Source organism: Lacerta agilis, chromosome 5, assembly GCF_009819535.1.
Source record: "Lacerta agilis isolate rLacAgi1 chromosome 5, rLacAgi1.pri, whole genome shotgun sequence".
NCBI classification, from domain to species: Eukaryota; Metazoa; Chordata; class Lepidosauria; order Squamata; family Lacertidae; genus Lacerta; species Lacerta agilis.
In genome coordinates, this window is record NC_046316.1 from 1,213,515 (window position 1) to 1,238,626 (window position 25,112).

Genomic DNA, 25,112 nt, shown 5'->3' on the forward strand with positions numbered 1-25,112 from the left:
TCCGGAGCCAGCCCTTTTGCGCCGCTCATCTTCCTCCCGCTGCCGCCTTGGTGCTCCTGTGGGCCAGAGTGGAGTGGACGAGCTCCCTCTGCCTACCCATGAGAAGCAGCGTTGGTGGTGGCAGCGCCTGGGAAGGTAAGCGCAGCAGCTGGGGGGAGGAGGACTACTTGCCCCTTCTTCCAGCCCCCCCCCCCCGCTTCTCTAGCCCACCACAAGGTCTGAGGGACAGTGGACTGGCCTGCGGCTAATTTTTTTTGCCAACTCCTGCTCCATGGTATGCTGGACACAAGCTATGAAGGCAGGGGTCAGCCAGACACTATTTTGCATCTCAGGTGTGTTGACAGAGGGCCTCTCCTCCTCATCCCCTTCAGCTGCTCGCTACCATGTGCAAATCTAGCCACCAAGGAAGTGGTAAAAGTGTAGTTAACATCAGGGCTCGCCCTCCCAGAGGCTAGGAGATCCTTATAGGTACTTTTAGGATGTGCTTTAACCGATGCTTTTATTGCACGCAGTCATGGCCTTTCCCCGTGACTTGGCAGTTTAGAAATGCTACTACATATTTTTTAAAAAAAATTAAAAGAAAAAAGAAGGTAGAGCAGCAGCAGCAGCAGCGCAAAAGCGCAAGAGGGAAGGGAAGGCCTCTTGTCCGAACTTCAGGCCCACGAGGAGAGTTCAGGGAACTGCAGCCACCAGCGACGGAGCCGGAACGAGGCGGCCACTTCCCGGAGCCCCTCGGGCTTCTCTGCCTCGGGACCAACGAGCTTCTTCAGCCGGGAGTCACCGCCTCCGTGCGCTCCAAGGCGAGCGAGACGCTCCGGGCTCCTGGGCAGGTCTGCGCGCAGGAAAGGCTCGCCCCCTCCGCCCGCCCGCCCGCCCGCCTTGGTTGGAGCCGCGTCTCCGCCCTCCGCCCCTCTTCCCTCAGGCGGAGCTCATTCCCGGGGATTGGTTTCCAATGACGCCATCGCTTTTATTTTTACACCGATGACCTCATCCCAGCGGCAGCAGCAGCCTGCAAGTTGACTGACCAGCAAAAACTCTTCTCTCCCTCCCTCCTTCCCTCCCTGCCTCTCCTCCTCCTCGTTTGTTTTGTCCCCCACATTCAGTTATTAAACGTGTTTGCTCTCTCCCTTTCATATGAGCCGCAGCTTTGGAGAAAGCGACCGGGCGGCTGGTTCCCCGGCTCCCTCCTTCCGCGCTCCCCTCAAGTCATCTTCCCTGAGGAAGAAAGAGCTCGAAGCGCTTCCTCTCTCTCCTTCCTCCTCCTCCTCCTCCTCTTTCTCTCAAGCGGAGAGGGGAGTCCCTCTCCCCCGAAAGAAGCACGAAAAGCCCCCGCCAAATCCCCAGCGGCTTTGAAGAAGGGAGACTTGAGAGAGTCTGGCAGAGTCAGAAGAGGCTGATGGCAGCTGCCAGTCCTTCTAAAGACAAGCCAGTTTAGAAAGAGGGAAAAAAGTAAGTGTTGGTGGTGGGGGGGGGGGCGAAGAGGAGAAGGGGGTGGCAAGGAAGGTGGGGGGGAATGTTGTCCTGTGCACCCCCCCCCCCTCTCCAATATGCAGTACAGTATGCAGCTCTGGGGCCACTGCCTGGAAGCCACATGGGTGGGAGTTATAAAAAATGTTTGCTGTGTCCCTCTCTCTCTAAAGAAAATGGAAAAGAAATAAAAGGTTCTCCACCCCCTGTTAAAGCACAGAAACAGCCCTGGATTTCTTAGAAATATCTTCATGTCTTCTCCATTGTTGACTTGAATTGAACGCCTGCTCTTCCTCCTTTAAATGGTTCTGCTGTAAGACAGTTTTATTATTTTACACACACACACACACACACAGTTATTTCAGATGGGATGAGAAACTACATACCGGTATATGCAAAGAATCTGTGTGTGTGAGAGAGAAAGTTATATTCTTGCTTCTATTAGTATTGTTTTTATGATCTCTCCTTCCTATTCTGTTCCTTGTGTTCTCCAGTTGCTTTGTGGGTTGGTTTGTCCTTTAGGATTTTTATCTGTTGTTTGTATGCAGGCCCCTCTCATGGAATTGGGAGAGGATCAGTGTGAGGCGCCACTACAAACAAATATTTAAATGAAATATCTTTATAAGATCTTTTTTTAATGAGCTTTTGTTTTTCAAATATCCAGGCACCTGTTCCTCTGGTTTTCAGTATCATGGCCTCAGGTTATTCACAGAGGACAAAACATGCAGACTTTTACAGTATTAAATCTTTTACATAGGAAAAGGGCAGAAGAAGGAATGTGCCTCAGAAATGCAGAATTGTCTAGAGATCATGCTGGGTTAAATGACAGTTTATTGATCATCTTACAGTAGGCCTACGTATCTGTGTAGAAGTAAATTCTGTTGAGTTCAATGGGATTCAAGTAAGTGGATACTCTAGGATTGCTGCTTATTCCACGGAGAGGTGGTGGACTCTCATTCCTTGTGTGGCTTAGTTGAAATTCTTGCACTGCACCTGATGGCCCTTCCAACTCCAAAGTTCTATGATTCTAGGATGTCTGGATGTTGTATAATGTACACAATTAGTGCTGCTTCCCTTTCCTCCCTGGCAGAACTGCTGTGCCTATATCTGCTGCCTTAAAGTCTCCTTATCAATAAAACTCTATGTTGCAAGCCTCACCTGGTGAATTTCTCCTTATCAAAGGATAGGGGGACCCTCCTTACAAACTTTCGTTATTCTTGCTTCTAGTCTTTATGAGGAAATATTACGGTTTTGACTAATTTAAATAAAGTGCTACATGTATCTCGTTCCACTAAAGTACCATCCCAGAGAGATTGGAACACTTTTAAGAAAACTCTGTATTGCTGTAAAAAGAGAGAGAGAGAGAGAGAAATACTGTAGTTGGTGACTAACCTGTTATTTTAAATTTTGGTCACCCTCATTTGGCTGATTGTTTTAAAAAAATTGTAGGGCCCTCTGCAAAAATGTCATTGGCAGAGAGAGAAATATCTTAGCCTGTTGATATTTTGCTGAGTGTGGTATGTGCGGTAATTCTATTGTAGACAGTTCTGGCCCACAAGCAGAGGTTTAGTTTCACTTATTAATTTTATGTAAAAAGAAATATATTGAGCTGTTAATTCTCAATCCATACATAGTTGACTGGAAACACTGTAGTTCCACATTGGTGTGTTCATGATTGTAGCCATTGCAATACTTTACTTCCATAATACTTAGAAATTATAGCAGTAGATGAATAGCCTGTGAATTGACAATTTGGACAAAACAGGACTTGAGGAAAATGATCATATACTTGTTGAAGGCAACAAACTTTTAATGCTTACCTCAGTGCGGGAATTGGTTTGTTTTTAAATTGCAAATATGTACACCTGTTTGAAATACATGTCTAATTAATCAAATGTTGATTTCAATCTGGCAGCACAATATAACCTACATACATGGCTGTCATGGGTGAGAATATACTTACCTGATCATGGCAATTGGACATCAACTACTCCATCCAGCTTAAGGGCATGCTCATGTCTGCAGTGATTGAGTGCAGGTTGCAACTGACTGTGTGAATCTAGTGCTTGATTCTAATGAAGATAGGATGGAGGGAACGTACCAGTGCAAGCAACAAAAAGAAGAGCGCTGACATTAGATGTGCAAGAATCAGTTTATTAAGGTCCACATTTTTCATGAGACAGTTCCTAGTTGATGTGATTTAATGGCGTTGGAGGTTATCTAGTTGTACCCTGTGCTTGATGCAGAAAATTCAGAACTAAAGCACCCAGCCTCTGGTTGAAGACTGCCAGTGTGGGAGAACCATAGACTGGATCTAGACACACCAAAAAAGTTTGTTGTAAACCTCATAACGGGAAATCACATTGGAGAAAGATGGGACTCCACAGTGTTATAACACATATAAAGCACTTTTTCTTTACTAATGTAGCTGAGTCCATAGGCAAGAGCCTTAGTTCTATTATCAAACTGCTCATATCATCAAGACGTTTCTCCTGAAGTTCAGCTGGAGACTTCTTAATTGTAACCTGAGCCCTTTAGGTCTTGTCTTGGGACAAAAAGAACAAGTCTTTGCCCCCTTTTTGTAGCAACCCTTCAGGTATAGTATTCCCCATCAGTCTTCTCCAGGCTAAACATAGTCAGTTTCTTTTATCTTTCCTCCTAGGGCTTGTTTTCCATACCATTGAGCATTTCTGTTGTTTGCTTCTGAATCCATTCCAATATGCCTATACCTTTCTTAAAGTGTGGTGCTTGGAACTGGACATAGTACTCCAGATGCAATTGTACTAATGCAGAATAAAGTGGATATTTTACACCTCAAGACTTGGAAACTGTTCTATTAATACAGCTTAAAATCACATTATCCTTTATGGTAACTATGCTGCACTGCTGATTTATATTTGGCAAGTGATTGACTACCATCCCAAGTTCCTTTTAACATGGTAGACCATAAACTTGACATGAGTCAACAGTGTGATGCAGCAGCTAAAAAAGCCAATGCAATTCTGGGCTGCATCAATAGGAGTATAGCATCTAGATCAAGGGAAGTAATAGTACCACTGTATTCCGCTCTGGTCAGACCTCACCTCGAATACTGTGTCCAGTTCTGGGCACCACAGTTCAAGAATGATACTGACAAGCTGGAACGTGTCCAGAGGAGGGCAACCAAAATGGTCCAAGGCCTGGAAACGATACCTTATGAGGAACGGCTTAGGGAGCTGGGTATGTTTAGCCTGGAGAAGAGAAGGTTGAGGGGTGATATGATAGCCATGTTCAAATATATAAAATGATGTCATATGGAGGAGGGAGAAACGTTGTTTTCTGCTGCTCCAGAGAAGCGGACACGGGGCAATGGATTCAAACTACAAGAAAGAAGATTCCACCTAAACATTAGGAAGAACTTCCTGACAGTAAGAGCTGTTCGACAGTGGAATTTGCTGCCAAGGAGTGTGGTGGAGTCTCCTTCTTTGGAGGTCTTTAAGCGGAGGCTTGACAGCCATCTGTCAGGAATGCTTTGATTGTGTTTCCTGCTTGGCAGGGGGTTGGACTGGATGGCCCTTGTGGTCTCTTCCAACTCTATGATTCTATGTAGCACTGCCAAGCCAGGTATCTCCAATCCTGCACGTTTTAGTTTTAGCCTAAATGCAGAATGTTGCATTTCTCTCTCTTTTTAAGTTGATTTCATAGACCCATAGAATTGTAGAGTTGGAAGGGACCCCAAGGGTCATCGAGTCCAACCCCCTGCAATGCAGGAATCTCAGCTAAAGCATCCATGACAGATGGAGAACCAACCTCTACTTTAAAAACTTTAAAAACCTCCAAGGAAGGAGAGTCCACAACCTCCCAAGGAAGACTGTTCCTTTGTTGAACAGCTCTTATTATCAGAAAGTTCTTCCTGGTGTTTAGTTGGAATCTTCTTTCTTGAGGTTTCCTTTTCCTTTTTTGTCAGTTTCAGGCCAGTCTCCTATCGAAGTCATTTTGAATTTTATTGCTGTATTCTGAGGAGGTGTTAGATGTTGCTCAGAGTTTTCGTCATCTGTAAACTTGATAAGGATTTTCTCTACCCCACCACCTAAATAATTGAATGACATCTTGAAAAGTTTTGGGCCCACAACAGAGCCTCTCCCCATTTGATGAGAAATCATAGATGAGCACTCATTGCATATTGTTTGTATCACCATCTATACTATAAACAGTTTGCTAACCAAAATATGTGCTGAAATCAAGATGATTTGATCCAGAGCATTTTTAAAACCCACCAAGATTTTTTAAAAGAGATAAAATTATTCTGGCAGGATCTATTCTTGACAAATCCATGCTGCTGTCTGCTAATCACAACATTGTTAAAACACTTAGAAATTGACTCCTGTGCGCATCTTTATAACAATAATGCAGCCAGAATAAGTGCTGAGAGAGTCCTGCACATTACCAGAATACATTGTGGATGGAAATTATTCCCGATATTCCAATCCAAAATGAAATGGTGTCATTCATATTGTGCTTGTACTCTTCACGATGCTTCTTCACTCATATACTTGCATCTTGGTTTTGCAATGGTCATTTGCTTGGGTGCTTGTGGCAAGTGAGAATTGCTTCTAGGTGACAACACAAATTTAAAAAGATTGTTATGACATGTTCGAACAAATGACAACATTGGAGATGTGTAGGCCAGCGAGTTCATAATTTTTCTGTGGTCTATTAATTGGCTATTAACTTCTGTAAATTTATTTGCAAGGCAGGTTTCAGCCAAGTTTGTAGCACTCTGTCAGAACTGGCTGCAGGTTCCCAGTGCTGATTAATATTTATTTTCCAAGGATTTGGTCTGTTCTGCATGGTTATATGTGGTCAATATGAAAAAATAAATAAAGGTACTGCATTATTCAAATGTTAAGTATGACTGTTTACCAAAGGATTATTTGAGCAAAAATATCTATATCTATATCTATATCTGCTTGCATACACACACAAAACACCGATTTTATTTTATTTTTAAATAACTTTCCAAATTAGCTGTTACCAAACAGTAACTAATATATTGGAGTCATTGTTGCTTTGATTTCTTTAATCTGCTCTGTGAGCTGAAGCTGTTGACAAGGCAAACATAATATAGTACAGATTCACAATGAGTGTTTACTATGCAGCATGTGCTCCTTAAAGTGTGCACTGCTGCTGCTGCAGCAGCAGGACATGAATTGATGGGATCTCCCCTCCCCACACGCACCTCTAGATCATTTTGGTAATCTTCTCTTAATCAAATACATGAATGTGGATCTGGGGACCGTAAAAAACACTACTCAATATTTTCTGTAGGTAGTTTAGAATGTTCAAAGTGCCTCATGACACATGCCAGCAATCCTTCCAACAATTCTGTAAGTTGGCCATTATTATTGTTTTTATATGGCTGGTTATAGAATGAATCTGAGAGAAAAGTGAAATTTGAAAGCATACTGGACCCTGCTTAGCTTTGCAAATGTACTATGTAGTAGATTTATGGAGTCGGTGAATATACACCTACCCTCCACCAGTGTCCCAGTGAGTATGAAGCAATTCTAACTCCTGCACAAATTCCCTCTCTCATTTTCTTGGCCCCTAAGCCCCATAAGAGCAGTATAGTAGCACCCTCAGGCCGTCTGCTCTGAGTCTTCTCAGCTTCCAGTTTTGTTCAGGTTTAGCTTGGCTTTGTAAATGAGAGACAACTCCCCCTCACCTTTGTACCACCACCTCCTGTTGTCAGTACTGCCCTCTTTCTCTTCTCTCCCCTTTTTCCTTCAGCCAGTATCCCTGGTGCTGATTCTGCACCCTTTAAACCATGCTGTATCTGTTTGTGTTTTCCTGTGAGCATTGACCTTGTAAGCTGCAAGTAGCTTAGCTGTTGTTTCAGCAGCAGTCTGAGATTAATTCTTTCGAGTCAGAGGAGGACAACGTGGCAGCCTTGGGCCAGGCAGCTGCTAGCACCACAGGCTGTTCTTGTGAAAGTGCCTGGTTGCAGGGGGGGGGGCATGTTGGCCATTGTCAGACAGGGATGGGGCAGAACAGGAAGGCGGCAAGGGCAGGAATGCACCAGTTTGCTGGTAGGTGCAAGTGCAGGTTCCTCTATGGTGGCGTACCTGGGGCAGCCACTGAGTTTGCCTCCCCCTCACTGTTCCTCATCTAGGAGCCCCACAGCCAGCATGCCAAGTGTGGTCAAACAAAACCAGGCTTTCTTGCACCCAGGTCAAAGACTCAGTTTGGCACCCACACCCACCTTCCAGCACACATTTGCATACACAATGTGCACATCCACACACCCCTCAATATATTTGTTCTTAAAGCACATAAAAAAGTGAGGGAACTGCCAGAAGGCAGTAATTGTAACTGCTGCACATGGAAGTTCTACTTTTGACAAACTTTTACTGTCATAATGCTTCTTAGGATTCCCCCAATGATCAGTTACTCTCTGAGGAGATCTACTTTTTTTTTATTCCCCAGCCACTCTGGGCGGCTTCCAACAAAATATTAAAAATACAATAAAACACCAGACATAAAAAACTTCCCTAAACAGGGCTGCCTTCAGATGTCTTCTAAAAGTCAGATAGTTGTTTATTTCCTTGACATCTGATGGAAGGGCATTCCACAGGACGGGCACCACTACTGAGAAGGCCCTCTGCCTGGTTCCCTGTAACTTCGCTTCTCGCAGTGGGACTTCTGCGTAGACATGTAAAGACTTGCAGTGTAAAACTCTAAAGAATAAAATAAAAGAATAAATAATAACAGAATAAACACTCCACAAGGTTCCTTAAAAAAATGCTGGCTGCTTATCCACTGCACTTAAAGAATTTAAAGTGGATTGGCTACATTTTCCTTCAAAATTAAAGGAAGGGATGTCAGCATCACATTTCTTTCATTGTAGGTATTTTATTTTCAGTATAAACAAGACTCAGTTTTTGTAGCTGATTGTTTGCAGCAGCGCCCTCTTTATGTATTCACTTGGTGTAAACATGTATGTTGACCTCTATATCCAAACACACACACACACACACCATTATAAGTAAGCAACACTCCAAAGTGCTTATCTTGTGAACTTGCCATTTAAATTGTTTAATCATGACAAAAGATTCTGTTTCCAAAAAGGACAGGAGGTGGTGGTCTGATCTCTTCACCACTTTTAATTGATCTCTGAGGTGAAGAAAACAAGAAGAAATGATATTTCAGGAGGTTGGGCTGGGTGTTCATCAGTATGCGGATGATACCCAGCTCTACCTCTCTTTTAAATCAGAACCAGTGAAGGTCCTGTGTGAGTGTCTGGAGGCGGTTGGAGGATGGATGGTCGCTAACAGATTGAGGCTGAATCCTGACAAGACAGAAGTACTGTTTTGGGGGGACAGGAGGTGTGAAGGACTCCCTGGTCCTGAATGGGATAACTGTGCCCCTGAAGGACCAGGTGCGCAGCCTGGGAGTCATTTTGGACTCGCAGCTGTCCATGGAGGCGCAGGTTAATTCTGTGTCCAGGGCAGCTGTTTATCAGCTCCATCTGGTACGTAGGCTGAGACCCAATCTGCCTGCGGACTGTCTTGCCAGAGTGGTGCATGCTCTAGTTCTCTCGCTTGGACTACTGCAATGTGCTCTTTGTGGGGATACCTTTGAAGGTGACCCAGAAACTACAACTAATCCAGAATGCGGCAGCTAGACTGGTGACTGGGAGCAGCCGCCGGGACCACATAACACCAGTCTTGAAAGACCTACATTGGGTCCCAGTACGTTTCCGAGCACAATTCAAAGTGTTGGTGCTGACCTTTAAAGCCCTAAATGGCCTTGGTCCAGTATACCTGAAGGAGTGTCTCCACCCCCTTCGTTCTGCCCGGACACTGTGGTCCAGCGCCGAGGGCCTTCCGTCTGTTCCCTCACTGCAAGAAGCCAAGTTACAGGGAACCAGGCAGAGGGCCTTCTTGGTAAGGCAGAGGGCCTTCCTGCAAGCTTTTGTGGTACCTCACCTTACACTCTAGGTCTTCAACTGCTTCTAGTTTCTTAGGTGCTTCTGGGGCTGGCTCAGAGTGCAACTCCCTGTCCCTCTTTGTGCCTCCAGTGTCATCCCCTGAAGAAAGGGAGTCTGACCTCAGTGTCATCATAATATTGAGGGCATTGACTTATGCCACAAGTTCTGTATCCAAGATCTTACCTCGTGTCAGCCTGGTGTCTTTTGTGCTCTCATTTCTTGACTTCCTCTGGGCATGTTTAGGCAGCCATACTCTGTGTATGATACTTTAAGACCGTGCAAAGGTTCCTTTGAGATAGCTGCTTGCATTAAGCCATTCTCCCTCACTCACAGACATAGCAGCACTGGAGCTGCTTCCCACATCACAGAGGTGTGTGAGCAAATATCACAGCCATGTGATTATGGAGCTGCCTTACACTGAACCAGACCATAGGTCCATTCTAGACCATGATTTCTGCTCTGGCTGATGGTTGCTCTTGAGAGTATTGAGCAAAGTCCATTTTTTACCTTTCTACTCAATCCTTATTAATCGGCGATTTCAGGAATTGCATATTCCAAGCATTTACTATATATATATATATATATATATATATATATATATATATATATATATATGGCTTACAGCTACCTTTAAATAGTGTTTAAGGTGATTATGAACATTTAAAAACACAATAAAAACCCTTAAAAACTCAGAAGAAAAAGAAGAGGTTGAGGCATGGTAGATATTGGTTCATTTATAGCATTTCTATAAATGCCTTTATCAGTGATTAATGAAAACATTAGAGTCTGTGTAAAAACCAAGGCTGTACCCAAAGGGAAGGAGCCAGTTGGGCAGGAAAGCCAAAGACTCATGACCCACACGGCCACACAAGATTTCACAAGGAAGCAGAGTTCAGATCTGGGAAGTGTCCCTTTTTAATGCTTCGCAGAAACACTTGCCCATAAAGAAACACAGTGTTGCTCTTGGGCTTGAGTTAAGGACAAAAGTGCCTGTGACATGTAAATCTGTGCAACAAAGAGGTGGTTTTTTCCTCCTGTGGTGGCCCTGAAACGATGGAATCCTGACCCTCAGGAAGTTCATTTTATCACTTGTTTCTTTTTGGAAGTAAATAAAGACGTTCCTATTTCCTACTTCAATTTATATTATTTCTGCTGCTGGTTTCTTATGCTAGCTTTTGTGTTTTAAATTGGCTTTTAGGTTTTTTGTGTATTTCAGTTGCTGTTCTTATTTTGTAAACGGACTTTGAAATTTTCTTCTGTCAAGTCAAACCAGCTCTGGGAAGGGCAGCTCAGAAGAAAAAAGGGCTGCCTGGCAGTTTTCCATTCCCTGCTAGGTTCCCGGGTGCATGCTTGCAATGTAAAACAACACACCCTTGATCTATGGATAGAGGAGCTTGGTGAGGTGCTCACACTTATTAGGAAAGGATCCTTTGCTGGGTGTGTGAAAAGTTAAAATATTATTCAGGGAGGCTTCTGCTTCTAATAGCAATTGGGGGGGGGGCAATGGATGCAATGACTTATTGGCAACTGTTGTTAGAACTCCCTAGTGGAGATCTTTTTGGCTCTCTGTATATTACTTTTTCTTCAATGACTGTAGCAGGTCCACTTTTTGGAGGAGGAGAAAAGAATTTAGGCTGGAGGCTTGTGTGTGAGAGAACAGGGTTTGTCCTTTCCTTGTGCTCCATTTGTAGTTTGCTACTGAGCCAAGGGTGACCTACTCAGAGTTGGCTCTGAATAAACTGGCAGGCTTCCATTTTGTGTCTCTGCGAAATGCTCTTGTAGGTTTTTAATAACTGAGGTGGGATTTAAGAAGAAAGTGGGGGATGGAATGAAAAGTGTAATTAGTTTCCAGAGTAAAGAACTGCCCCCACCCCTCCCAATTTTGTTTTACTCAGCAACCAAGTTGTGGGGAGAGTGATTTTCCTCCAAGATGTCTTACCTCTGCCTTTGTTTTCTCTCTCACTCCTTTGGGCTTCCTCTTGAGTATGGACCAGCTGATGTTCACAGCCCATTGGTAGGTTTAGGGTGTGAGTCACTTGATGCAGTAATTGCCAAGATTGTCTGGCCACAGATTTTGTCCAGTGGAGATGCCAAGTTAGCTAGCCAATAGGCATCATTGGAAGTGCTCACTTCTATATCATTAAGCATTAAATTCTGCTGACTTTCACAAACATTTAAAGTGTTTTATGAATAAATTACAGGAATATAAAAATAAAGTTATAATGCTTTTGTATTATGAACCACATTGTCCATAAATAAGCTACAGCCCAGAGCAACTCAAACAGCCAATATGACATAAGTACTCTTCGGGCAGCTGGCTCTCCTTACCTGTTAAAGGACTCAGCACTCCTGCCCCAAATACCACTGCAACTTCCGAGGGTCTGTAGCCCAAACAGTGGAGGTGACAATATGCTGAAGTAAACGTTATGGATCTCTGATCCCATGCGATAACAGGGTCGTGTCTGGACAATCAGGTCATCCCCAAGACTAGTTCTGAAGACAAAAGTTGGGATGAACGGGGTGGGGGGGGGGGTGAACAGCAAAGTGAAGAAGAACTGGAAGAGCTAACCGACTCTTTCTCGCTGGAAAGTGTCCAGCCTATCTGTCCAAGGTCACATAGAGCAGATAAGATGGCTACACAAAAAGCACAGTGGTTGCAAGGTCAGGTTGCAATAGGCGGAAGTGACTAGGGAGGAAGTGGGTGGAAACCTTAATTGGTTATTCCGAGAATGGCTGCTTTCTTCTTTTGCTGTGATCATTAAAGACTTTAAATGGGGAGGGGGGAGAAAGCCAAGCCCCCGAAGCTTGACAGGTGCCTTAGAGCTTACTTATATTTAGCAATCCATTATCTTACACAGCTGCATGAAAATGTAGCATGTTAAATGAAGCATTACTTCCCACCTCCAGAGCTAAAATAAGCTTATTTTTGTTGTTTTTAGGGCTGTTTTGGCCCAGTTCTGTGTTCAGATGATCATTTCATTGACTGGATACTTAACACTTGCTGGTGGTTTCATGTGTTGATTTGCATGTACAAGCAGGTCCTCACAGCTGCAACCCAGCAGTTCTGTCTCATCTCACACCGCCTCACCTCAGATGCAACATTCTTCACAAAGAGCACCTCTCATGCACTGTATGCAAGAAGGGGCAACATACAACTAAAGGGGTTGTGGGGTGTAGCTTCCCCTGCTACAGTATAAGGTGATGTGGCTTCCCCTATGCCTGATGTTAGATGTCCATACCTGAACCTGGGAAATCTACATGCATAAGCTTCTGTGGCTCTGATGATATGTAACTAATGGTCATCGGGAGCAGGGGATGCTATACAAGCTTGGAGGCAGGGCCGTTGCTCACTTCCTCCTTGCCCCAAAGTGAAAATCCGGGATGAGTGCCCTGCTTGAAGATTTGTTTCTAACTGCAGCAGTAGCTAAGCAGAATGACAGCTAAGCAGATTGACAGTCTAGCCCAGTGGTTCCCAATTGGGGGTCCATGGAATGCACCCAGGGGATCCGTGGCCCCATCCCTTGCCTCCCCCCAAACTATGCTTTGTCATTTTTGCATGGTAATGTCAGGCTTCAGGGACTCGGCTTCCTCCCCCCCCCTTTGGCTGTAGATAAGCAGAACAATGCAAAAGGAGTTAGAAATTTTAATAATCACAGCGAGAGAACAAAGAATCCATTCCTCGGAATGAAGGTGCTCCCAATTAAGGGTTCCACCCACTTCCCCCCTCATCACCCACTCCCCTTCCCCACCCAGTACTTCGCAGCTTCTGCCTTCTGAACTATGTCCCTCTGCAAACAACTGTTCCAAATCTATACTACTTCCCTGCTCCTGGGAAGATTCAGGATCCTGAGCAGGGGGAGGGGGAGGCTCCCACCATTCCTCCTCAGTGCAGCCCTCCTCAGCATGGTACCTGACAAGTAATAGCACAAATATTATTGTATGTTTTAGTGCTGTGCGATTTTTCAGTATGTTGGCCAAAAACGGTTTTTAAATCACACCTTGATAATGATTTTGACCTGGCAATAAGCAGCAATATATCACTCCTTGCTTGAGGGAGAGCAGGGCAGCCGATTTCAAGGCACTGCTGATATCACACCGATATCTCAGCCGATCACACTGCTGATCTGAGCTGCCTTCCCTCACACTGACAGAGAACAGGGCAGCTGATCGCCCTCACGTCAAGGCACCCTGGCATTACCTTCCCCTGACACTGAGGCGGAGCAGCTTTTCTCAGTCAGCAGGATAACAGCAGCAGCCACAGTGGACATGCATCTCTGCTGGCTGCCACCACTGGCTTCCCCACCGACAGAGACGACTTCATGCACCCCCTGTCCCCTCCCCTCCCCCCTCAAACCACGGCGGTGGAGGTGACTGCTTGCTCTCCTTTCCCCACCCATCTGATCCCTGCCCGATCTCTGTGACTGCTCCTTCCCTCATCCTCACGCCTGATCTCCAATTTCAGACATCATGTTATATTGGAATATTGCAATGTTTAGCTGCTGATATATCACAACATTGAAAACCAGATATTGCTAGTCTGTTTTTTTTAGTATACCTAAAATCCTTTGCTTATTAGGGGCTTTTATGTGCTAATTCTTCTAATATTCTTCTAATTATTTGTTAATTAAAAATAAATAAAATTTCCTTTCTGATGATTCATAATAAATAGCATTGTTATGCTAGTTCTAGAAAGGTAGCTGTATTTGTCTGTCACTTGATAAGTTTGCAGCACTTTGAAGACTGATAAATTTATCGTGGCATGCGTCTTTATTGGCAAGAGTGTGTTTTGCGTGTGTTATATATCTGTCACAGTGTTAGAAAGATCTCTGGACAATCAACCACTGAAAACAGGAATCTTGGCTAGTTTTGCTATATTGAGAATCATTGCAGTTGTAACATTCAAAGGCCGAAGGGGCCTGATTTTGCATGTATCCAGCAGTCTTGCTCGCCTGTCTGCAGTGGGCCTAAAACATCATACTCAGATCTTTTCTGCTTCATTTTCACTTTGCATTTTGCTGACTAGTTATGGATTTTAACAATTTACCTGTTGACCTTTGAAAACAGCTGAGCAGTTTTATGGAAGCTTAGATAGTGACCTTCCTAGCTGCTATAAGACTATGCTGCATTATGTCAATAAACATGACAGCCCTATACAAATACAGTAAAATCTTCCAGGTCAAATGTTCCCCAGAACTATTGTTGCTACTTTGAGGTCTGCTCTAGTACATTAAACTACTGGTCTACATTTTTCTTCATTAGTAGTTCAGAGTAATACTTGCTTTGGCCCATAATCCTTTGCTAACGTGCTTGTTGGTCACATATTAATATGTGTTTTTCTTCTGTTTGCAATCTTTCCTCTTTCCGTAATAATTCTGGGAACCGAATGTTGTAAGCTTAATGGTGTAACTGTGACACAACCTTGAGATAAGTGGTGATGTCATTGGCTAATGAAATAAATCCTTTCCTTCACCCTTGGCTCCCAAAGTTGTTTTTCTGTCACCTCTATCTTCTTATGGCCACATAAATGAGTAATTAACCACCCCCCAAAAAATTTCTACATTTTACAATGATGTGGTAATTTCCTCCTGTCACTTGTCATTATCTGCAGAAAGGGAAATTGCTGACAAGCTTGTACTCTCTCTTAGAGTTAACCTAAAAACATGAACTTCTCTGGGTGTCTGGAATTCTCACAATATTTTTGCTCTGAGATCTCTGTATAACTCCTTACTTTACAGATCATTTTTAGCCAATTCATGTATAAAGTTGTCAGAATCTCACTGGGGACTTGGATGGCTCTGTCCAAACCCAGACCTACGGTATAGTGTGTGTTCAAGTTCCTGGGCTCAGATTCTGCCAGCAGCTACCTAAGACATTTCTGTCTCTTAGATGCAGGATGAGATAGTGCCCTCACCACCTGGCCACCAGTTCTACATACAGAGGATAACTGTGTATAAGCCCTGATGATGGAACATGGTCCTCCACTTCAGCTGAGGACAATAGCCTAGTTTAGGGGACACAGGACAGACTTCATGGCACACATGGCTCTGTCCTAAGAAGAATCCTGGTGGACCAGACCAAACACCCTGCTTAGTTCAGCACTCTGTTTTCACAGTGGCCAAGCCAATGCCCATGGGAGGTCTCCAAGCAGGACTGAGTGGAACAGCACTCCCACCTGAGATCCCCAGCAACTGGTGTTCAGAGGTCTGCTGCCTCCAGCACATCAGCTTCCTGGGGCAGTCGCCTCACTCTGTCTAATGGCAAGGGCCAGGCGAACCCAGCTTGCACTCAGCCCTGTTAAGCAAACAGAGCCCAAAACCACATTGCTGGAAGGCCTGGTCTCAGCACTTGGCATGACTGGGCAAATGCCAGCGCCCCTGAGGACCCAGTAAGACTGACAGCAGGGTGTAATATTTTCCCTTAGAACTGTATGTAGGGCCTGTCTTTATTTATTGTAGAACACTTGGTTTTGAAAGCACTTAGGTAATAATATCATTATGTCACCACTTCTTGGTGGTTGTATACCCGTTAGAACCTGATCATGCAGTGGCTCTTGAACTGGCAGGTTGTGTGGTGTCAGATAGGGATTCGGACAATGACTGAGCCAAATATACCCTGGCTTTGCCGCTGTTTGCAGGCTTCAGCTAGTGACCCCTTCTTTGACTGTTTTGCAGGGACCCTGTAAACATTGTTGAAGTATTTGCCCTGGTGCTGTTTTAATTTTACTCACAAGACTCCAGAGTGAGGGCAGGAAGCTTTGCCCCTATTCTGAGTTGGTTTCATAACAAAGCCACATAACTAATGAGTTTTGGATGTGAAGTCAAATTGGACCAAGGGTCAGTGCTTTCTGCTCTCACTCTGAAGTCTCCTGGGTAAAGAAAAGAAAAAGTCTTGTCCTGCAAGAATCTGGAGTATGGTTGTTGGCATTCCCAAGACCTCAGGCAGGAAGCAGAGGAGTGCAAAAGGTGAGCAAAGAGGACCTTTCATATAAAACACCCCCATCTGGTGACTCCTTTTTGAGCCCCAAAAGTCCAGCTAAGAAATTCTGGCTCAGGCTAGGTGTGTCACCATCCAGCACTGACTAAAGGGGGCAAATGTAGAGACAGACAAGAAGAATTCCTCTTTACATCTGTAGGCCAGAGCAGATCAGGTTGTGTTTGTTTACCATATTCACCCTAAAGTCCTAGGGTAGAAATAACACAGTTAAAACAAAAATGAAACAATATTAAATTTCATAATAATGTAGCAGTTTTAAAAACCCAAGCCAGTGTACCTGACCTTTTCCCAAAAGTCAGAGGGAAAAGGTAGAGCTTCACTTAAGGGCAAAATTCTGATCAAACTAATTCTGACCATAATTGTTTGGTCATTATCAAGTATACACTTCCAGAGTTGATGCTAAATACATTACTTTTGGTAAATGAGCCACCATAGCCATGAAAATTTGTGTCCTGGGCTTTTTTGACTCGTCTACCAATGTACTACCTGAAACCAAAGGGACACACTCCCCCCCCCCAGCTCTCCTACCTCACTATAAGTATTAAAGCAACAAAAATCCCTGTGCAATGTCTTTTGACAGGAAGCCAATGTAACTTTCTTAAAGTAAGTGTGGTGTGTCAGGTTAAAGGCACAAGGGAATGAGAAGAGTTAAGAAAACAAAGCAGTGTTAAATGGGGCATGTTTAAACATGAGGCTGACATCACAGGAGTGAATGAACAATGCACTGTCAACTGAAAATTAAGCCAACCCACATTTTTTCTTCCAAGTTTCGAAAACTGTACTACATAGATATAACATCACCATATCAGTCTAACCACTTTAAAGTCCCTTTCTTTTAAACAGGTTCAAGCTGCACGTGTCATATGCACACCAATATAGTGTCTAGGAAGCTATTCCTGCGCTCTATGGGGCAGTTGCAGCAATGGGGGATCACTCCCCCTCCACCAGTTTATGTACCTTTCCGTGACAGAGGCTATGCCTATGTGGAAGCTGCCTCTGCTCTTCCCGCTTCAGTTCTCTACTGGTTCTGGGAAACAGTGGTGCAAGAGCGTGTGGGGAAGCACCCGGCCCTTCACTTGCCTTGCCCACCACTTCCTTCTCTTCCCCACTGGCCATTACCTCCCTCTCCTGAGCCCAGCCCTCCTTTCCCCAGTGCAGTCCCTGATAGCATCTGGCTGGCTGCTGTGAGAACAAAATGCTGGACTAGATGGGACATTGGCCTGATCCAAGTTCTTATGGACTCTTTAAAGTTTTATGGGGTGCACCTGGGAGGGGTGTGAAATGAGGAAACAAAATTGAGTGCGAAAGCACCTAAATGATGCTGTGAATCAGCAGGGTTCTGTTGTATTTCCCATGACTTAATGTGGAGCAGCCCTGGCCAGCAGCTCTTAACACAGAGACCATTTTGACATCTGAATGACCTAATGTGGTTTACTTACAAACTTAAGTGCAAGTGAGGTTAGTTATGGACATGTGAACCAACATTTTTGGAGGGGTGTGTGGTGACAGAAATAGCCTTCAATGGCTGCTGTTCAGAAATGTCATTCAGAGGCAAGTCTTGCAAACTTGGGAGCTGATCTCCAGCAGATAACAGATCATGTAGTGAATGGTTCCTGGGTGGTATTATTTGAATGTGGAGACATGGGATCGCTGAGCCTGAATGTTCCCTGGTTTTAGTAAAGTAGTATTAAAATGTTTACTTCAGGGAACCGTTTTGTTTGTTTGATGAGGAATTCTTGTGCGCTGTGGAAGAATCTGACACCTGCAAATCTGCAAACATTTCACAGACGAAAACAGGGAGGCTCCTGTGCATGAGTGTGTGGGGTGGAGGCAGCAGCATTTAGTGGAACAGCTGTGTAGCTTCTGGATGATGATTGGGCAACACAATATAGATTTCATAAATTGTGTCATAAATATCAAAAGGGAACTGAAAGTGTGTGAAAGTATATGGATTCAGGAAACACAGAAGAAAGTACTTTTTCACGCAGTGCATGGTTGAACTACGTGTTCTCACACCAGGTAGTGATGGCAATCAACTGGGATGACTTTAAAAGAGGATTAGACAAATTTACAAAGAATAAAGCTATAAATGGTTAATAGCCATGCTAGTTGGGTGCCACCCCCTTTACCAGAGGCAGTACAGTGCGCCTCTAATACAAGTTGGTAGTGGGGATTGCAAGTGGGGAGGGTGCTGTTGTGCTCACCCATGGACATGTAGCTGGTCGCTGTGAGGACAGAGTGTTCGACTAGATGTGCTCATAGAATCATAGAATCCTAGAGTTGGAAGAGACCCCAAGGGCCATCCAGTCCAACCCCATGCCAAGCAGGAAACACCATCAAAGCATTCCTGACAGATGGCTGTCAAGCCTCTGCTTAAAGACCTCCAAAGAAGGAGACTCCACCACACTCCTTGGCAGCAAATTCCACTGTCCAACAGCTCTTACTGTCAGGAAGTTCTTCCTAATGTTTAGGTGGAATCTTCTTTATTGTAGTTTGAATCCATTGCCCCGTGTCCGCTTCTCTGGAGCAGCAGAAAACAACCTTTTTATACTTCCTGATCCAGTATTGCTGTGTGTATGTTGTTGAAAGCAATGAGACTAGCTACACACAAATTAAACACATATAATATACATCTGCATACTATGTGATATTCATAACATTAGGAATTCTTACCTAAAATTAAGGAGCAAGGCTTACATAATGATGGTATATCAACCACACAGATTAAAGCTCTAGCCCTCTTCTCAATCAAGTTTATTACAGCAAGAGTCAGCAATACAAAACAACATAAGTTTAAAAAAAAACCAGCAACACCCCCACAAGAAATCAAAATCCCAAGAGCCAGGACAAAAGATCAATGGCGCAAAAGAAGTTTATAATGTATTTTTCATTAAAAGAGATTTATATTTTTTAATAGCTAAGGTACAAAATTTGGCCACAGCGTAGGATACTGAGCTCAGAGAGTCTTCCAAAAGGAATTTCCGTAAAATTTCGGGGCTGAATTCCAAATAATATTGCAAAGGTATAAATTTTGATAAAGGGGGTAATATGAGTCGAGACCGTTCTTCATTGTAAAGTTCACAAAATAGGAGAATGAGTAACAGATTCCACCTTATTGGTCATGCATGGACATAAGCGCTCATGAATTGGAACCCGCAGGAATTTACTGTATAGTACAGCTGTAAGTAGTGCCTCAAATGGGGCTCTGGAGAATGCCCATCTAATATTAGTAAAATGGGGCTGCAGCTAGGAAATGAGATAACATTCCCTTTTCTAGCCCTCTTCTCTATAGAAATTAAGCAGTGACCTGTACCTCTGTTGTAAGCAAACTACAATCTGAGAACGTGTGGATTTTGTTGTCCACACAATATGCAATTTATTTCCCCTCCTCAAGCAGTTCTTCATAAAACATGTATCTGAAGAAGTGTGCATGCACACGAAAGCTCATACCAAGAACAAACTTAGCTGGTCTCTAAGGTGCTACTGGAAGGAATTTTTTTATTTTTTATTTTGCATTTAAAATTTGCCAGCTGTTTGCGTTGGAGCATGTACTTAGGCAATATTTTTATTATAAGAACTGAGCTTTCACCCCACACTCCTCCTTTCTTCTTCTCTCCTACGCATCCAAAAAAGGGAGTCTTTTATTTTAAACTTAATAGCACAGTGGAATGAGGCAATTCTGATTTTAAAATATATAGACTGTATATGGGTGTTTTATTAGAACACTAGCAACCTCATTCTTGCCATTGCTCAGGAATTCTAAGAAATAAAAAATCAGTGCAGTTTTGAAAGCAGTGCACTCTTGCATGCTTCAGTGTGCCATCTTGATTCCAAATAGTTCCAGTTGTATCTAAACATAGAGAAAAACCTGCTTAATTTCAGAAATGACCTCACAAATTTGGTAAAATCAGTGCAGTTTTGGAAGGTCTACTCTGCCATATTGACTCAAAATGGCATCCAATTGTAGCCAAACATAGAAAACCACCTGCTCCTTGATCTTGGGAACCATAGTGCAAAATATGGTTACAATTATCTTAAGAGGTGTCCAAGTCCATAGTGCATAGGCAAGCAATTTTCAAAAATAAATAGACTAGGCTATCTGTGTTTAAGACTCAAGAAGCTATTCTCTTCCTCAAACTCCTTCTGCCCTTCATTGCCCTTCCCCCCTTCCCTCTGAGGGACAGAGCTCCGAAAAAAAATAGGTCAGTCCGGGGTGAAATGGACTAAGATATGTGGCATTTGGTTCTTCCAGAGCTGTAAGCTTATTATTGTGCTCTTGGATGAGTTCTAGACCACGTCCAATGCTCTCATGGAGCTGCAGATGGCAATAAATGTTCAACAGTAGAAAGACAAGCTGTCCTTTCAGCAAAGTGTTTTCGGTTATTACTCATCCTCTGACTGAAGACCCCTCTGATTAGCTCCAAGGAATCCAGTTTGAAAACCAAATTTTAGAATATTGAAGTGTTGTTTTTAAAACAGTTGCAGCATTTACTTTTCCTACTGCTGCTACAAGAATTTTAATTTTTCCCTTGCTTGCTTTTGTTCCCATATTACAGTAGAAACTTTCACAAGGCATTCACAAAGAAATGAGAGGTAGGGAATATTCACTTCAAGTAAAAGGAGACTTGCTTACAAACAATCATATGCATACACTATAAGCAGGGAATTTTTTAAAAAACGTTAATTTGTAAAATAACTTTAATATTATTTTAGTAGACAAATTTTAGGGGGCATGGACAGCCACAAAAAACTGTAGGCATTGCAATGGGGATCCCATGGAAGCAGTCAGCAAGATATGCATATATAATATAAATAACATAAAATATGTTGGGAGGAGGGATCCCCAGGAGCCATGGAGCACTTTTCTAAAAATGATAATTTGCGGAGGAACAAAATACCGTATTTTTCGCTCCATAAGACGCACTTTTTTCCTCTTGAAAAGTAAGGGGAAATACCTGTGCGTCTTATGGAGCGAATGGTGGTCCCTGGAGCTGAGTTGCCCAGGGGCCAAAAGCAGATTGTGCTTTTTATTTTACAAAGAGAAAAGGGAGTGTTGAAAGGACCCCGCTCAGCAGCTGATCAGCTAGAGATTGGGAGAGAGATAAGAGTCCGGGCTCCCTTTCAGCCCCGCCCTCCTTTGTTGAATGTGCTGCAGAGGGAGGTTGGTTGTTTCCCCAGGACATGGGACTGGCTGATTAGATTATCTGTCTGGAAACAGTAGAAATGGCTCCCTTTCCTCAGAAATGTGAGTTAAACCCCATAAAAATGGGGCTTTTCCTCTTTGCTTTTCCCCCTTTGCAAAAAAAGCTGCAAAACCTTTAGATGATCCTAAAAAAAAAACAACCAGGGCTTTTCCCTTTGCAAAAACAGCTGCAAAGCTTTTAGCTGATCCTCAAAAAAGCCAGGGCTTTTCCCTTTGCAAAAAAGCTGCAAAACTTTTAGCTGATCCTCAAAAAAAGGCCTTTTGCCTTTGCAAAAACAGCTGCAAAACATTTAGCTGATCCTCAAAAAAGCCAGGGCTTTCCCCTTTGCAAAAAAGCTGCAAAACTTTTAGCTAATCCTCTAAAAAACAAAACAAAACAAAACAAAACAAAACAAAACAAAACAAAACAAAACAGGGCTTTTAGAGGAGGAAAACCAGAAAAAATATTTTTTTTCTTGTTTCCTCCTCTAAAAATGAGGTGCGCCCTATGGTCCGGTGCGTCCTATGGAGCGAAAAATACGGTACATTTTCAGGAGGAAGATAAGCAGCCTCGATTATTGGACAATATCCATCTGAAAGAAAACATTTCAGAGGTCTGTTTCATACACTTATTGGGTTGTGATCTTCATGTGGTAAAAATTCTGATGTGTTGTTATATTGATAGTGCCAACTGACTAGGGACTCAGCTATACAGCTGCGAATAAAACGTTTTAAATGTGTTGTAAAGTGCAATATACAAATGTGACACTAGATGGCAGCAGCGAGCTGTGCAAAATTCAATGTACAGTCAAACCTCAGTTGTTGAACGTAATCCATTCCGGAAACCCATTCGGTTTCCGAAATGTTCGACAACCAAGGTGCGGCTGTAGGAGCTTCTTGCACTGAAGTGGAAGCCGCGTCGGACATTCAGCTTCCGCAAAACTTTAAAAAACTGGAGCATTTACTCCCGGGTTTTCATCGTTCAGGAGCCGAATCATTCCAAAATGGAGGCATTCAGGACCCAAGGTTTGACTGTATTTTTCAAAATGTTTTTTTAAAAAGCATGTTCACGGTGGTTTTTAAATGTGTGTAGATTCCACTACAGTTTCCTCAAAGGATGATGTTTCATGGACCCACCTGCTAACTTGAGACTGTTGCTCCACTTTTATCAGGGTGTTCATCGTTCAGAGATAAGTAGTGTAGTGACAAGCAGGCAAAACTTGTTTTTAATTGCCTGATAGCGTCCTGTCAGAATATCAACAAATGATGTGGCAGCTGACCTCATTTGTATGAAGGTGGCTCTGCTCTGCTCATAAAGATTATCTTGCAAACATGGTATTAGTTGTACTTTAGATCAGTGGTTTTCAAAGGTTTCCTTGGAAGGAATCCTCCTCATATTGACCTGTCTGACGAAGCACCCTGTCCATCTGCTAAGGAGCCTTTTCTCCTAGGGTGCATATGTGGTTGGCAGAAGGCGCTGCTGCCTGTATCTGCTGGACCTCTCTGTTGGCCTGAGTGAACTGGGAATGCGATTCTGGGACACACTCTGTAGTGCATTGTGGGAGAAGATTGGTACACTGAACAAAGGGCTTATTCGTGGAAGCTCATCCATCATTACTGATCATATTCCAAATATTACTGATCTTCTCATGGAAGGGTTGCTGTCCCTGAACATAGTTTCATAACTACAATTTAGGAAAAAGACCAAGGTTCCTTCACATGACTTTTAAAAAGTGCTTCCTTTGATGTGTATGTATTAGAGCACGGGTGTCAAACACAAGGCCCGGGGGCCTAATCCGGCCCCGGCCCGCCAGACCTCGTCATGTGGCCCCCGCGCGCCTCCCTCCCTCCCGCAAACACACACGCATAGGCGCGCGCACACAGAGCAACCTCCTTCCCCTTCCCCCTGATCATGTGCCCCACTGCTGCCGGGATGGTCACCCCCTCCCTGCATCTACACACACACACACACACACACGCACACAGCCGCGCAGCTGGCCTCTCTTGTTCTGTCCGCAGCCGGCACAGGCGCTTCCCCTCCGGGAGCCTCGCGGAGAAAGAGGCGCCGCGGCGGGGAGGAAGAGAGAAGTAGCAGCCGGCGCCGATCTCCTCCTCCTGTTTCGCCACCGGTGGAGGATCCTTCTCCTTCCTGCTCCTCTTTCCTGCCGCCACTGCCACCGCCTGGAGGTAGCTTTTCTCTTTGGCGTTGCCGGCCGGCTCTCCTCCCTTTCCCCGCGCGCCCTTGCGCCACTCCCTCGGGGGGCCATGGGGCTCCTGTCGCAGGGCTCCCCGCTGAGCTGGGAGAAGACACAGCGCCACGCGGAGCACGTGCACAAACACGGCATCCTCCAGTTCCTGCACATCTACCAGGCGGTGGGCGAGAGGCACAAGGACGTGCTCAAGTGGGGCGACGAGGTGAGTAAGGGCCGGGGAGATGGAGCTGAAGACCGGATGGATCCAAGAAGCTGCCTTCCTTCCTTTCCTCTCCTCTCCTCTCCTTCCTTCTTTCTTTTTTTCTCTCTCTTCTTTCTTTCGTCCACCCACCATGGCGCGCTTTTGCTGCTTCAACTTCAACACAACAACCTTGGGAGGTAGACCGCTGGTGGCCCTGCCCTCGCCCAACACCACTGCACGGTGCACATGTTCATAGCTGTTAACTTTTCCCTTTTCTTGCGAGGAATCCTATTTGGAATAAGGGAATTTCCCTTTAAAAAAGGGAAATGTTGACAGCTATGCATGTTGCATGGGGAGCGAGTTTACTGGGCGTTGACGGGGTTTGCCCTGAGGAAAAGGTTTGGGGTTGTTATTGTTGTTATTGTTATTTGTTAAATTTGTTTGTTGCCCTTGGATCTCAGGATATTTCACGACATGAAAAAGCACAACATACATAATAAAGCAAACCAATAACACACACACACACACACACACACACACACACACACACACACGGGTTCCCTTGCACCCCCCATTCTGCTGGTTCACACTCAACCGAGACCATTTTTTGCAGTGTGAAACCTGTGTCACCTTGGAAAGCCACAAGCACATCCGATTTAAAGCTTGTGTCTCACATTCGGTTTCAGAAGTGGTTTAAAAGGCTTGTATAGCATCACTTATGAAAATGCCCTTCAGCTTCCCTCCTGCATGTAACAGATTGCTTTGTGCCTGGGTCTTCTCACATGGTGACTATTCAGTAGGCATGGTGCTTGTTTACTAATTAATGGGTTTGTGTATGCTAGTCCTATCAGAAGGGCCATGATTTACACCAGTGCCACCGTGCTCTCCTTTCACCCCGAGTTAAAATGATTGAAGTAGTGCACGGAGTGGACACATAGTCCTACAGATAAAACCGGCCCTTTGAGGGTGACCAAACTGCTGATGCGGCCCCCGATGAATTTGAGTTTGACACCCCTGTATTAGAGGGAGAAATACTAGTCAAAGAGCACTTCGATAGACTTGGAAGAAGATATTTAGGGATATATTTTTATACCATCGCAACATAAC

The 25,112-nt window shown here is 44.1% G+C and overlaps 1 protein-coding gene across 1 annotated transcript in view; it reads left to right on the forward strand.

Annotated features, from left to right (window-relative positions):
• Positions 1 to 1,326: 1,326 nt before the first annotated feature.
• DUSP16 (dual specificity phosphatase 16) overlaps positions 1,327 to 25,112 on the forward strand; it is a 55,985-nt gene continuing 32,199 nt past the window's right edge. The window contains exon 1 of the mRNA XM_033148240.1: positions 1,327 to 1,449. The gene's annotated coding sequence lies outside the window, so the exon portion shown is untranslated. The remainder of the gene's footprint in view (positions 1,450 to 25,112) is intronic.